The 12,729-nt window shown below is 45.5% G+C and overlaps 1 protein-coding gene across 3 annotated transcripts in view; it reads right to left on the bottom strand.

Annotated features, from left to right (window-relative positions):
* Positions 1-6,807, bottom strand: part of LOC125704445 (catenin alpha-2) — a 144,425-nt gene extending 137,618 nt beyond the window's left edge. For all 3 annotated transcript variants that reach the window (XM_048969996.1, XM_048969999.1, XM_048970000.1), the window contains exon 1: positions 6,589-6,807. The gene's annotated coding sequence lies outside the window, so the exon portion shown is untranslated. The remainder of the gene's footprint in view (positions 1-6,588) is intronic.
* Positions 6,808-12,729: the final 5,922 nt, after the last annotated feature.

The raw sequence follows: 12,729 nt of genomic DNA, 5'->3' as shown, positions 1-12,729 counted from the left end.
GAGGCACGGGGGGCATACTGCTTGCGCATTTTGGACTAAACCATTTGTTTTTTTCGCCGTTTGATTATTTAAAGGTCTACTGTAAATGGCAATCTACGGAGGCCCCCTGAAGGGATCTGAGCATTAAAATGAATTAAAATGATGCTTCTTTAACGTTTAGGGGCTCCGTTGCAAACTGCACTGACAGTGAGACAGAGTGGGGCTTCATGTGGCTCAGTGGGTTAAGCCTGTGTCTGTAATCAAAAAGTCACTAGCTCAGCATCAGCGTCCGTGGGTCCTTGAGCAATGCCCTTAATCTCCTTCTCCCTGGGCACCCCAAAGAGCAAGTTCAGGGAGGCATAAAGAAGACAATTCCCCCATGGGGATCAATAAAGTATCAATTATATATATAGATAGATAGATAGATAGATAGATAGATAGATAGATAGATAGATAGATAGATAGATAGATAGATAGATAAAATGACATATTAAGCAATCTTTCAAGTATTTTGTTTCCGTCTAGCAAAATACAAATCACACCTCATTCCAAAGCTGACAGTGATGCATAATATATTCAGGTCTACTGAGAAAGACAGTCTAATGTCTTCAGACATTGACGGGTCTTTAATAAGGTAGCATAAACCTTGTTAAGGAGGTTTGTCTTGTAAAAACGCATAGTTCTGGAGGGAAAGACTATTGCATTTGTGCCTCATTCCTAAGCGCACAGTGTAACTTTCACAAGCAACATCTCCGGTCAGTGCGCGTTCAAGTCGGCCCGCACGCTCGCTCACTCCGCTTAGTGCGCGTTCAGCTCGGCCCGCACGCTCCCTTACTCCGCTTAGTGCGCGTTCAACTCGGCCCGTACGCTCGCTCACTCCGCTTAGTGCGCGCTCAGCTCAGCCCGCACGCTCGCTCACTCCGTTTAGTGCGCGCTCAACTCGGCCCGCACGCTCGCTCACTCCGTTTAGTGCGCGCTCAACTCGGCCCGCACGCTCGCTCACTCCGCTTAGTGCGCGTTCAGCTCGGCCTGCACGCTCGCTCACTATGTTCAGTGCTTGCTCATTCCACTCTGTGCACGCTTAACCCGGCCTGCACGCTCACTCCCTTCACTGTGTGCGCTCGATTCTGCCTGCATGCTTGCTCAATTCGCTCTGTGTGTGATTAACTTGGCCTGCACGCTCACTCACTCCACTCAGTGCATGCTCAACTCGGCCGGCACGCTCATTCAATTCCCTCTGTGCTCACTCAGTTTGGCTTGCAGGCTTGCTCAATTCCCTCTCAGTGCTCAACTCGGCCTGCACGCTCTTGGCACACCAATACTTATGTGTCACAGTTATTCACACTTTTTGATAAATTGGTTCAAAATGGGGAATACTATGTTACAATACCCAAATATACAGTCAAAACTTAAAAAAAAAAACTTGATGTAGTAGTTCTAAAAAACAATAAAAAGGACATTTACATGGAGAAACCTTATGAACACAAGTGCGCTTACACACACACAGATGTGCACACAGGTGTACAAACAGGTGTTCACACAGGTGTACAAACAGGTGTTCACACAAGTGTACAAACAGATACTCACAGACACACACTGTCGTCATCTAAACATATATTGTAATATTAGTTCTGTGTGCTTTTCAACAACATTTAACAGTTAATGTTCACTGCGATTCGTACAGATGTTGGATGTTGTTATTTTTTTCTTTTCTTTTTTCAGTATCAGGATCAGGACCAGAGCGAGACGGGGAGACATTAGAGGAGGTCAGTGGGGTACACTCCCTCCAGCCAGGATCAGGACCAGGGTGAGACGGGGAGACATTAGAGGAGGTCAGTGGGGTACACTCCCTCCAGCCAGGATCAGGACCAGGGTGAGACGGGGAGACATTAAAGGAGGTCAGTGTGGTACACTCCCTCCAGCCAGGATCAGGACCAGGGTGAGACGGGGAGACATTAGAGGAGGAGGTCAGTGTGGTACACTCCCTCCAGCCAGGATCAGGACCAGGGTGAGATGAGGAGACATTGCAGGAGGTCAGTGGGGTACACTCCCTCCAGCCAGGATCAGGACCAGGGTGAGACGGGGAGACATTAGAGGAGGTCAGTGGGGTACACTCCCTCCAGCCAGGATCAGGACCAGGGTGAGATGGGGAGACATTGCAGGAGGTCAGTGGGGTACACTCCCTCCAGCCAGGATCAGGACCAGGGTGAGACGGGGAGACATTAGAGGAGCTCAGTGGGGTACACTCCCTCCAGCCAGGATCAGGACCAGGGTGAGACGGGGAGACATTAGAGGAGGTCAGTGGGGTACACTCCCTCCAGCCAGGATCAGGACCAGGGTGAGATGAGGAGACATTGCAGGAGGTCAGTGGGGTACACTCCCTCCAGCCAGGATCAGGACCAGGGCGAGACGGGGAGACATTAGAGGAGGTCAGTGGGGTACACTCCCTCCAGCCAGGATCAGGACCAGGGTGAGATGGGGAGACATTGCAGGAGGTCAGTGGGGTACACTCCCTCCAACCAGGATCAGGACCAGGGTGAGACGGGGAGACATTGCAGGAGGTCAGTGGGGTACACTCCCTCCAGCCAGGATCAGGACCAGGGCGAGACGGGGAGACATTAGAGGAGGTCAGTGGGGTACACTCCCTCCAGCCAGGATCAGGACCAGGGTGAGATGAGGAGACATTGCAGGAGGTCAGTGGGCTACACTCCCTCCAGCCAGGATCAGGACCAGGGCGAGACGGGGAGACATTAGAGGAGGTCAGTGGGGTACACTCCCTCCAGCCAGGATCAGGACCAGGGTGAGATGGAGAGACATTAGAGGAGCTCAGTGGGGTACACTCCCTCCAGCCAGGAAGGTTTAAGGTGGACAGTGATGATACTGATGATGATGATGATGACATTGCTGATGATGATGCAGATGATAATGATGAAGATGACAACGATGCTGCTGATGATGACTATGCTGCTGAAGGTGATGACTTTGATGCTATTGATGATGTGACATGACAGTGCTGATGATGATGCTGATGATTATGATGCTGCTGCTGCTGATGACTATGCTGATGATGATGATGACAGTGCTGATGATGATGATGATGATGATGATGACAGAGAGTGGCTGTGCAGCAGTGGCTGGACATTCATCTTTAGCGGGTATGCTGTGACTGACAGTCCAAACGACAGGGAATAATCAAGCTGAAGTGGTCAAATCAGCTCAACCTTCTGAAATTTTAAGGCAGACCACTTAAAAGAATATCTGCATATATACCAGACAAAGAAGGAGCATGGAACAGAGCTTCGGATAAGGTACAAACTCCTGTGTCTCAAATGTTAACAGCAAACCGATTCACTGATTCAGATAGGGATGAGGGAGAATCACAGCAATAGTTCCTGCTTATATGCAAAGGGACTTTATACCGCCATTTTTTTGTTACATTTCTCTCATATATTATTTACAGATATCGTTCATGTAATTTTTCATGATCTTCAGGGTCGACCTCCTGCCACGTGGCACCTTTTACACACCCTAAAATCCGTGGTGTGTGATGTGTGACCTGCTACATCTCAGCCAGCATTTACCCCCGACTGACCCCAGCCACCAGGTCTTACCCTGACCCTGATGTCTGCATTTCCATAATTAAATATATGTTCATCCTGATGGCACAGGGTAAGAAACAGACAACTTCCTGGATAGCAAAGATCTGCAGGAGACGGAAAGGCTGCACTTCAGCAATGCCAGGCCTTTGGCATCCATCGAATGAGACCGGGAGGCACCAGATACCTGTGCATGTGTGTCCCTTGAAGCAGACAGAGAGGCTGAGGTCTGGCCAAACCCCTGCACATCCCTCCTAAGCACAGATAAAACCCTGTGAAGTGATGTCTGCTCTTCCAACAGCAATGACTGTGTATTTTGTGTGAGGTGAACTGTGGCATTCGGCGTGGACCACAATAATGAAAACACTGGTAAACTAATTAGCCAAGTTTGCCACCCTGAAAGATACAGCACTTACAATGGTCCACGTGGAAGATTCTGGAAGGTTCTCACATATAAAACCCCCTTTTCTGGGATTTGAAAACCCTCTAAAATGTTACACTATTCTCTGAAGACCACGGTGTCTTTCTACTCATCTAAACTGGTCTGTATACTTATGTAAATAGTGCTTCTTAAAGACCCATCAATCTGAAAAGCTAAAAATGCTTTAAACATACAGACTCTTTCCTAAGTTACTGCCCACATCTATCAGCTACTGTCAGTGACTGAAAGGCAGCTTTGTTAAATGACTAATGCCACAAATGCTTAATAACAGCCGCTATTCCCTGTATTTAAGGCCACAGGTCTTTCTGAACGTAGTGTTCAAACAGAACGGTACGGTAATATTCACTTACAGGTGAAATGAGACCAGGTGCTGGCTGATCGCATTTATCTGTGAGGCTGAACCTAAGCAACCATTATACAGTATCTTCCAGTTCTAAATATCATAAATATAAAACAATTATAAAAAATAACCGTTCTATAAATTCTATAAAAGCACAGAAAAATATAATTTATATTATTCCATTTTGTCTTTGGACACAGTATGGGTCAGGATTAGTTGACATTAACATGCCATTCATTTAATAAAATTCACCAAATGTTCTTTTGCCGTTTATACAGCATTTCTGGATGATGGGTTTACAAGGAGATGCAAGAACATCCTACAGCAGAACAGAGAGTGGAAGCCTTGCTGTGCGGCCACCCTTTTAAATGTGTCTAATTTTAACAGATCCACGTCCTCTATTCATGCCCTAATTGCATTTGTATCTATGTACTCTGACCACATATAGCAAGCAATGAAATATATGACAAATATTATATTATTGTCTAATTAAACATCCAACACCAAGACAACTAGCCCAACTTTGAGTGGCAGGGAGATTTTTTTTTTATTTATAAGCGCTTTCTCTTGTATGTTATATTGCATAAGGATTTCTAAGGTTGGTGAGGTGATAGGAGACGCTGCACGATCGTCACTGTGATTTTCACACAGTCTCACACATAACTGCTTTGGAGACCCAACTCCATGTATCCATGCAGCCAGAAACATACGGCATATACAGCAAGCAAAAGCTAACGCCTTTTCCGAAGGGAATTGGCCAAGAAGTGGAAGAAAAATTAGTCTGCGAAATAATTTAAGGACAACAGGTTTAAAAGCTCATTATACAAAGTATGTGCAATGTAACCTCAGGAAACCTCCACGTCACACTGAGAAGATCACTGTGTGATCCACAGTGGGGAAGATCAGAGCAAAGATAACATCTGCAAGATTACAACTTCATGAACAAAATTTAAGAGAAACTTTCATCGTGGATTCAAAGTGGGACGGGGGAGGGACAGGTTAAGCCCCCCCCCCCCCCCCCCCCACACACACACACAGCACGGCCATAAAATTATCCAATAATCCCACTTTGAATAATAACATTAATAGAGACTATGTTATTTTAAGGGGGCTCGTTCTGTACTTAGCCAAACAATTAAACATATAAATGTATAACAAATTTTAATATAGTCGCTTGTATATTTACTGATACTTGGTCGTTATAATGACGGTTACTTTTTTCACCTGCCACAGAAACTTAATATTTAAAATAGCAAACATGCATGATTGATTCACGGTTTAGGGACAGACCAGCTACTGCATTCAGAAGAAAGTGCCGTGAACAAATTCCACATCTATCCTATCATTCGCGTGCGGCATGTAAGGCTCATTATCCATTTATGTTCACCGTAATTTTAACCTGTCACTGTAATAACGCAGTGAGAATACACTTTTGTGGAAATAAAAGGTTTATCGGCCACTCCAGTGCTCACAGTAAAACGGCGCTGGACGCAGCCAGACAGAATCTACACGACAATGTGCGAGAGACGCCAGACAGGCTGAGGGAGCGAGTGAGCCCAGTTCAGCAGGTCCGAAAGTGCCAGTCCGCGCGGGACGGCATGGCTGCACGAGGCACCAACGCACGGCACTGGCTGGCACTGGGCAGCATCGCGCGGGACTACATAGCTGCACGAGGCACCAACGTACGGCACTGGCTAGCACGGGGCAGCATCGCGCGGGATGCACGGCAATGAGGGGCACGGGACAATATCGCGGGGCACGGCACGGGGCAGCATAACACCTTACGGCACGAAGCAGCATCGTACCGGGCACCACGGCACCGCACTGGGGATAAGGGAGGCGCTCGCAGGTGCTACGCAAGCAGGCGCACAAAGAATTAGAGCGAGCAAAGCCTTTTATGAGGCTGCATGCATTAACCTTCTTCGGCGGTTAAAGGGTGCACCGTACATGCTGCGTCTGCCCCCTTATTGCATGTCCGGGCCGCCTGTAGTATATCTGCAAACGGCAGCCACATAAATACAATGATAAATGCAGAAATAAAGAAGCCTAAACAGAGACCCGCACGTTGTCAGAGGGGATGCTGAGCCCCACACTCTTACTAACCGGCTGCCTTTAGTATATCAGCAAACTAAGGGCAGTTAAATACAGCGATAAATGCAGAAATAAATCAGCCTAAACAGAGACCCGCATACACTGTCAGAGAAGATGCTCAGCTGCACACTCTTACTGACCGGTCGCCTAGCTGGTTTAAATGGCTGTCTTCTTCTTCTGCCTTCTCCTCTCTTCCGTTTTCTCCGTTTTGTGTAGTAATGTCAGTGCTCCTCCTCAGAGCCTCAAAAGCCCTTCGCTACTCCGCCGAGCCCTACCAAAAGTCTCCCGCAGCATCCAAAGCGCAATGAGCCGGCTGTGAAATGGGGGCTCCGGAGCTGCGCTGTGCTGGGTGGGACCAAAGATGGTGATCACTGTCAGATCCCGGCTCCGGGCCGGCCCTCGCATGCGCAGTTGCGCGCTCGGACCCCCGCCCTCCCACCGGCTGACGGATAATGAGCCCGGAGAGAAGCGTCCTGAAGCCCAGGAGGTTAAGAGCTTCAGATGCAGATGGAGACCAGTGCGTTTGATGTGCAGGGAAAACCATCGCATAGCCGCTCTGTAACAGGATATGTGCAGGTCTGGTGAAAGGGTAACAATTAAATAATAGTGTAATTATTTAAGGACTAATGAGCGCTTGCTGTCCGTCAAAGAAATTCTACACATTTAGCTGCTTACAAAATGCATAGATTCATAATCATTTTATTCGATCTATCGACATAGTTAACTATATATTTTACTGCTCCGGAAATTGTAAAATACAATATATTACGATATATATGCAATATGTGTAATGTCAAATGCTAGCCACACTAAAAACGCCAATAGCGTTATTAGAATGATATAGAAGTTGATATTGGGACAAATTTGACTTTCTCCCCCACTTTAAAAATATGATATTATTATAAATATTAAAACATACAAGTATTATTGAAAGCTCAAGAAATGAGTTTAAGTCAACAGACCACAGAATAATAAAAGGTATATAGTATTGTGAGGCTTAGCCGACAAAGGCATCGTGGCAGCGACCGCGAAAGAGAACAAGAGAGAGTTTCTCACGAAGTTGCTCTTTAATGCACAGTCCTTAACAGGACCGCGCAGATAAGCAACGATACACAGAAGCAAACATGTCAAACGCAGGGAGGTTACACACTAGGCGAGAAAGCTCACACTCGGTCGGGTGATCGTCAAGATTACACATATGACACAGTCCCATCTGTACATGTGACAGTCAGGAGCACAAGTAATAACACTAACAAAAACCTGTGATAGCTATTTACTGGACATACACAGGGCTATTTACAGGACACACACAGGGCTATATACAGGACATATACAGGGCTATATACAGGGCATACACAGGGATATTTACAGGACACACACAGGGCTATGTACAAGGCTTGCGAGAATGCCGGGATACTCAATCGCTTTACTATCAAACATGTAAGTGTCCCAGTTTACCCTTGGTCTCACTTAAACAACCTAAGAATGGTATGATATAAAACTGATTATAATTTCGTAAGAATTCGTCAAAATAAGTTAATTATGTGATAATAGAAGAATTTCAATCAATCTTAAAAGATCTGTGTGGCACGTGTGTTATTCATCATCTTAATTCATTTTCACACTGTAATCTCATTTCCTTCTAAGAATTAAAGAACTTCCATGACATAAAGTAATGATACACCCTATCTTTACTCAGTCACAGTTACTCAGAGCTGCTACATTACACTGGCCATACCCATACAGTCACCTTCAGAACAGTCATTTAGCCCTATATCCTGTTCCATAAAGACAAAACGTTTAAGAATCTGTATATGCATTTTAGCCATTACACCCACACGAACTGTTATGACATCCCATTCTAAATCCACAGGCACCAATATGGAGTTGGTCCCCCTTTGCAGCTATAACAACTGATAGTCTTCTGGGAAGGCTTTCCACAACATTTTGGAGTGTGTTTGTGGGAATATTTACCCATTCATCCAGAAGAGCATTTGTAAGGTCAGGCACTGATGTTGGACGTGAAGGCCTGGCTCACAATCTCTGTTCTAGTTCATCCAAAAGCTGTTCGATCAGGTTGAGGTCAGGGCTCTGTGCAGGCCAGTCAAGTTTTCCCACTACAAATTCATCCCATCAGGATCAGTGCACACCTGGGCCTTTCCCTGTGTCTTCTGGTGCGTTCGATTATCTCTCGGAACTCAGAAATTCCGTGTTGAGTGACATCACGTCCGACAATCTCCCATTCGAGCTACCACAACTCGGAACAAACATGGCTGCCTCCATGAACACGCTACTGTGTTGTTGCTTTATATTTTAGCAGTTTTGGAGTAAGATTATTATTTCCGAGAGACAAACAAACAAGAAACACAAACTAGTCAAACCACATTAAAAGCTTTATAAAGTATTTTAGTACATTCATAGCGATATTCTTTTTTCGAGAGGCAAACAAACTACAAACAAACCAAAAACACTAACAAGTCTGGTAAAAATCTGATATTGCTGCTAGGATACTGTTTACGGTCACGATATGGTATTCTCTAAATTGAAAATGTGCAATTACATTTATAATTATTAATACATTTCACAAAATAAACATTTTAAAGATTTGTAAAATAGAATTACTGTTGAGTGTGTAAGCCGCCATGTTGAAATTACGTCACGGCGGCAAATCAGACAATAAAATTCTATCCGACAAGCCGTGTGGCTTAATGGACCAAACAGTTGTCTACTGACCTAACTTTCCTTTTGTTGTGGGTTGTTTTTTTAACATTTATTTTGTGTTTTTTCTTGGTTTATCATGTGTTTGTGTATTTCAGTTACACTCCCTTGGTCCCTGTTCCCTGTTTGTAGTATTTTCAGTTTTCATTGTTTTATTTTCTCTTGCTGTTTGGCCCTTTTCTGTATCCGATTGCCCCCCACCTGTTCCTTGTTGACACGAGTTCTTTGTGATTGGATAACTGGCTATGGTTCTCACCTGTCGTTCATCTAGTCTTGTTATTAGTGTATTTCCATGGCTGCCTTTGTTCTGTTCCTCAGTGGGTGATTGTGGCTGTTGCCCTGTGCCATTGTTAGTTGTAATCATGATGGTTATTCTGCGTTAGTTATTGTGTTTCTCCAAGCCTTTGGTATTGTTCTTTTCCGGTGTTGCTCCCTGCATTAATTTCTGTTTTATCAGTTTTGTTTTGACCCTTGTGGTCCCTGTATATTCTCATTCTCCCTTTGTGTTCCACCCTGTTTTGTCAAAATGGCAACATGGATTATCTCTCCTTCATCATGGCTTGCTGTAACACACCCCACCATGTCGTTATGGACCTCGCTTGGTGCACTGGGGTACAGTCATGCTGGAACAGGAAAAGGTTCCTTCCCCAAAGTGTTTCTACAAAGTCTGAATCATAGAATTGTTGAAAATGGCTTGGTATGCTGAAGCATTAAAAGTTCCTTTCACTGGAACTAAGGGACCCAGCCCAGCCCCTGACAAACAGCCCCATACCATTATCCCTTCTCCACCAAACTTTACAGTTGGCACAATGCAGTCAGGCAGGTAATGTTCTCCTGGCATCTGCCAAACCCAGACTCATTCATCAGACTTCCAGACAGAGAAGCTTGATTCTTCACTCCACAGAACACATTTCATTGCTCCAGAGTCCAGTGGCAGCATGCCTCACGCCACTCCATCCAACGCTTGGCATTGTGCTTGATGATGTGAGGTTTGAACGCAGCTGCTTGGCCATGGAAGCCCATTCCACAAAGCTGTGCTTTTTTGTTTTTTTGTGTTGGGGTTAATGCTAGAGGAAGTTTGTAACTCTGCAGTTATTGAGTCGAGAGCTTTGGTAACTTGTATGTGTGTCACCTGAGTTTCTGTTCCTAAACACTTTTATATCATTTATCATTTACAGTTGACCATGGAATATTTAGTAGGGAAGAAATTTCATGAATTTTGACTTATTGCAAAGGTGGCATCCAGTGACGGTACCACACTTGGATTCTCTGAGCTCATCAGAATGACCCATTCTTCCACAAGTGTTTGTAAACCTGACTGCATGGCTTGGTGCTTGATTTTATACATCTGTGGCAGAGGGTCTGAATGAAACACCAAATTCAGTGTTTAAGAAGTGTGCCCCAGTACTTTTGTCCATATAGTCTATCATATTTCATTCTTTTTTCAGAGCCCTGCTTTGGAGCTGTTTATAAGGGGTTCTGCACATTTCCTTCTACCAGGTCTACTTCGGACATTTTTTACTGAATTGCAAATTATTATTGTTTAAAAAAACGTGCGTTTTTAAAAAGCCTGATTATATTCTTTTCTTGATTTAAACACACAGAAACATATTTGCTTACTGGCGAGCTTCTTCCATCACAGCAGCTGCTCCTGACACGTCAACTTTGAACAGAGAGTGAAATGTTACAGCCTCAGAGCATGAACTGAGACACCCCTGTATAGTCACCAGAGAGACATACAGAGCTTCATGTATCCTTTCCATCATGGGAGTCTTCTGAGCCATTCGGCAAGAAAAAAGACAGAAATGTACCGACAGAAATCCTGGAACCAACAGATGGATTCAACCTTGAATTATGACACCTGTGGAGAGTTTTGTTGTCTCAAATGATTTTATGATTTGGACAGTATGACTCGGCACTTAGCCATCACTCCAATTTGACTCTCCCTGCTGCCCCCTGGAGGATGGGCTCCCCCTTTGAGTCTGGTTAGGGTTAGGGCTTCCTCTGCCGCCCCCTGGAGGATGCCCCCCCCTTTGGGTCTGGTTAGGGTTAGGGCTTCCTCTGCTGCCCCCTGGAGGACGGGCTCCCCCTTTGGGTCTGGTTAGGGTTAGGGCTTCCTCTGCTGCCCCCTGGAGGACGGGCTCCCCCTTTGGGTCTGGTTAGGGTTAGGGCTTCCTCTGCTGCCCCCTGGAGGATGGGCTCCCCCTTTGAGTCTGGTTAGGGTTAGGGCTTCCTCTGCTGCCCCCTGGAGGACGGGCTCCCCCTTTGGGTCTGGTTAGGGTTAGGGTTTCCTCTGCTGCCCCCTGGAGGACGGGCTCCCCCTTTGGGTCTGGTTAGGGTTAGGGCTTCCTCTGCTGCCCCCTGGAGGATGGGCTCCCCCTTTGAGTCTGGTCCCTCCCAAGGTTTCTTCCTTCTTGGGAGTTTTTCCTTGCCACTGTCACCTATGGCTTACTCACTGGGGCCTTTGGGTGGGGATGCTGTAAAGCGCTTTGAGACAATGTAATGTTGTGATAATGCGCTATACAAAAATAAATTTGTTTATTGTTGTTGTTTGTTTGTTGTTTTGTTATATCGGAAATCCCTGTCTAAAATCTTCTAGATCTTCAATAGGAGCCCATTTATGAAAGCTTCAGGGTCTTCAACAGAAGCCCATGTCTAAAAGCTGTAAAATCTTCAACAGAGGCCCCTGTCTGAGAGCTGTAGGACCTTCAACAGAAGCCCCGGTCTGAGAGCTGTAGGACCTTCAACAGAAGCCCCGGTCTGAGAGCTGTAGGACCTTCAACAGAAGCCCCGGTCTGAGAGCTGTAGGACCTTCAACAGAAGCCCCTGTCTGAGAGCTGTAGGACCTTCAACAGAAGCCCCGGTCTGAGAGCTGTAGGACCTTCAACAGAAGCCCCTGTCTGAGAGCTGTAGGATCTTCAACAGAAGCCCCGGTCTGAGAGCTGTAGGACCTTCAACAGAAGCCCTGGTCTGAGAGCTGTAGGATCTTCAACAGAAGCCCCTGTCTGAGAGCTGTAGGATCTTCAACAGAAGCCCCTGTCTGAGAGCTATAGGATCTTCAACAGAAACCCCTGTCTGAGAGCTGTAGGACCTTCAACAGAAGTCCTTCTCTGAAAGCTTGTTTATATGTAGCCCTCCGACCTGCATTATTCTTTGTTTTTCCTTGCCACTATAGACATGAGAACTGGCTTAGTCAGAGATAAAGCTAAACATTTTTTTTTCATTTTATGATTTATAACATTTATTTTATTCTTGATTAAAGAAAGATGATTAACTGTGAGATAAGAAATACAATGAATGCAGTTACATCAATACTAATGTGGATAATTAAGCAATTAATATTCTATCATTCTATCTTAAGGTCATGTATTAAAATGATAAACTCAGTCAACTGCAAATAGTGAACAGACAATTTGACAGTGAGGGATACTGTAGCCTAGTGTGTAAGCTTGAAACAAAAAGGAATGATGCCTATCTCAGGCCCAGAGCCAAACTTAATGCAGCACTTTTGGACTGATCGGGGGTGAAGGGCCTCACACGAGGGCTCAGTGGTGACCAGCCGA

This window comes from Brienomyrus brachyistius, chromosome 12 (assembly GCF_023856365.1).
Source record: "Brienomyrus brachyistius isolate T26 chromosome 12, BBRACH_0.4, whole genome shotgun sequence".
Lineage (NCBI taxonomy): Eukaryota > Metazoa > Chordata > Actinopteri > Osteoglossiformes > Mormyridae > Brienomyrus > Brienomyrus brachyistius.
This window is presented reverse-complemented; position numbering and strand designations above follow the sequence as displayed.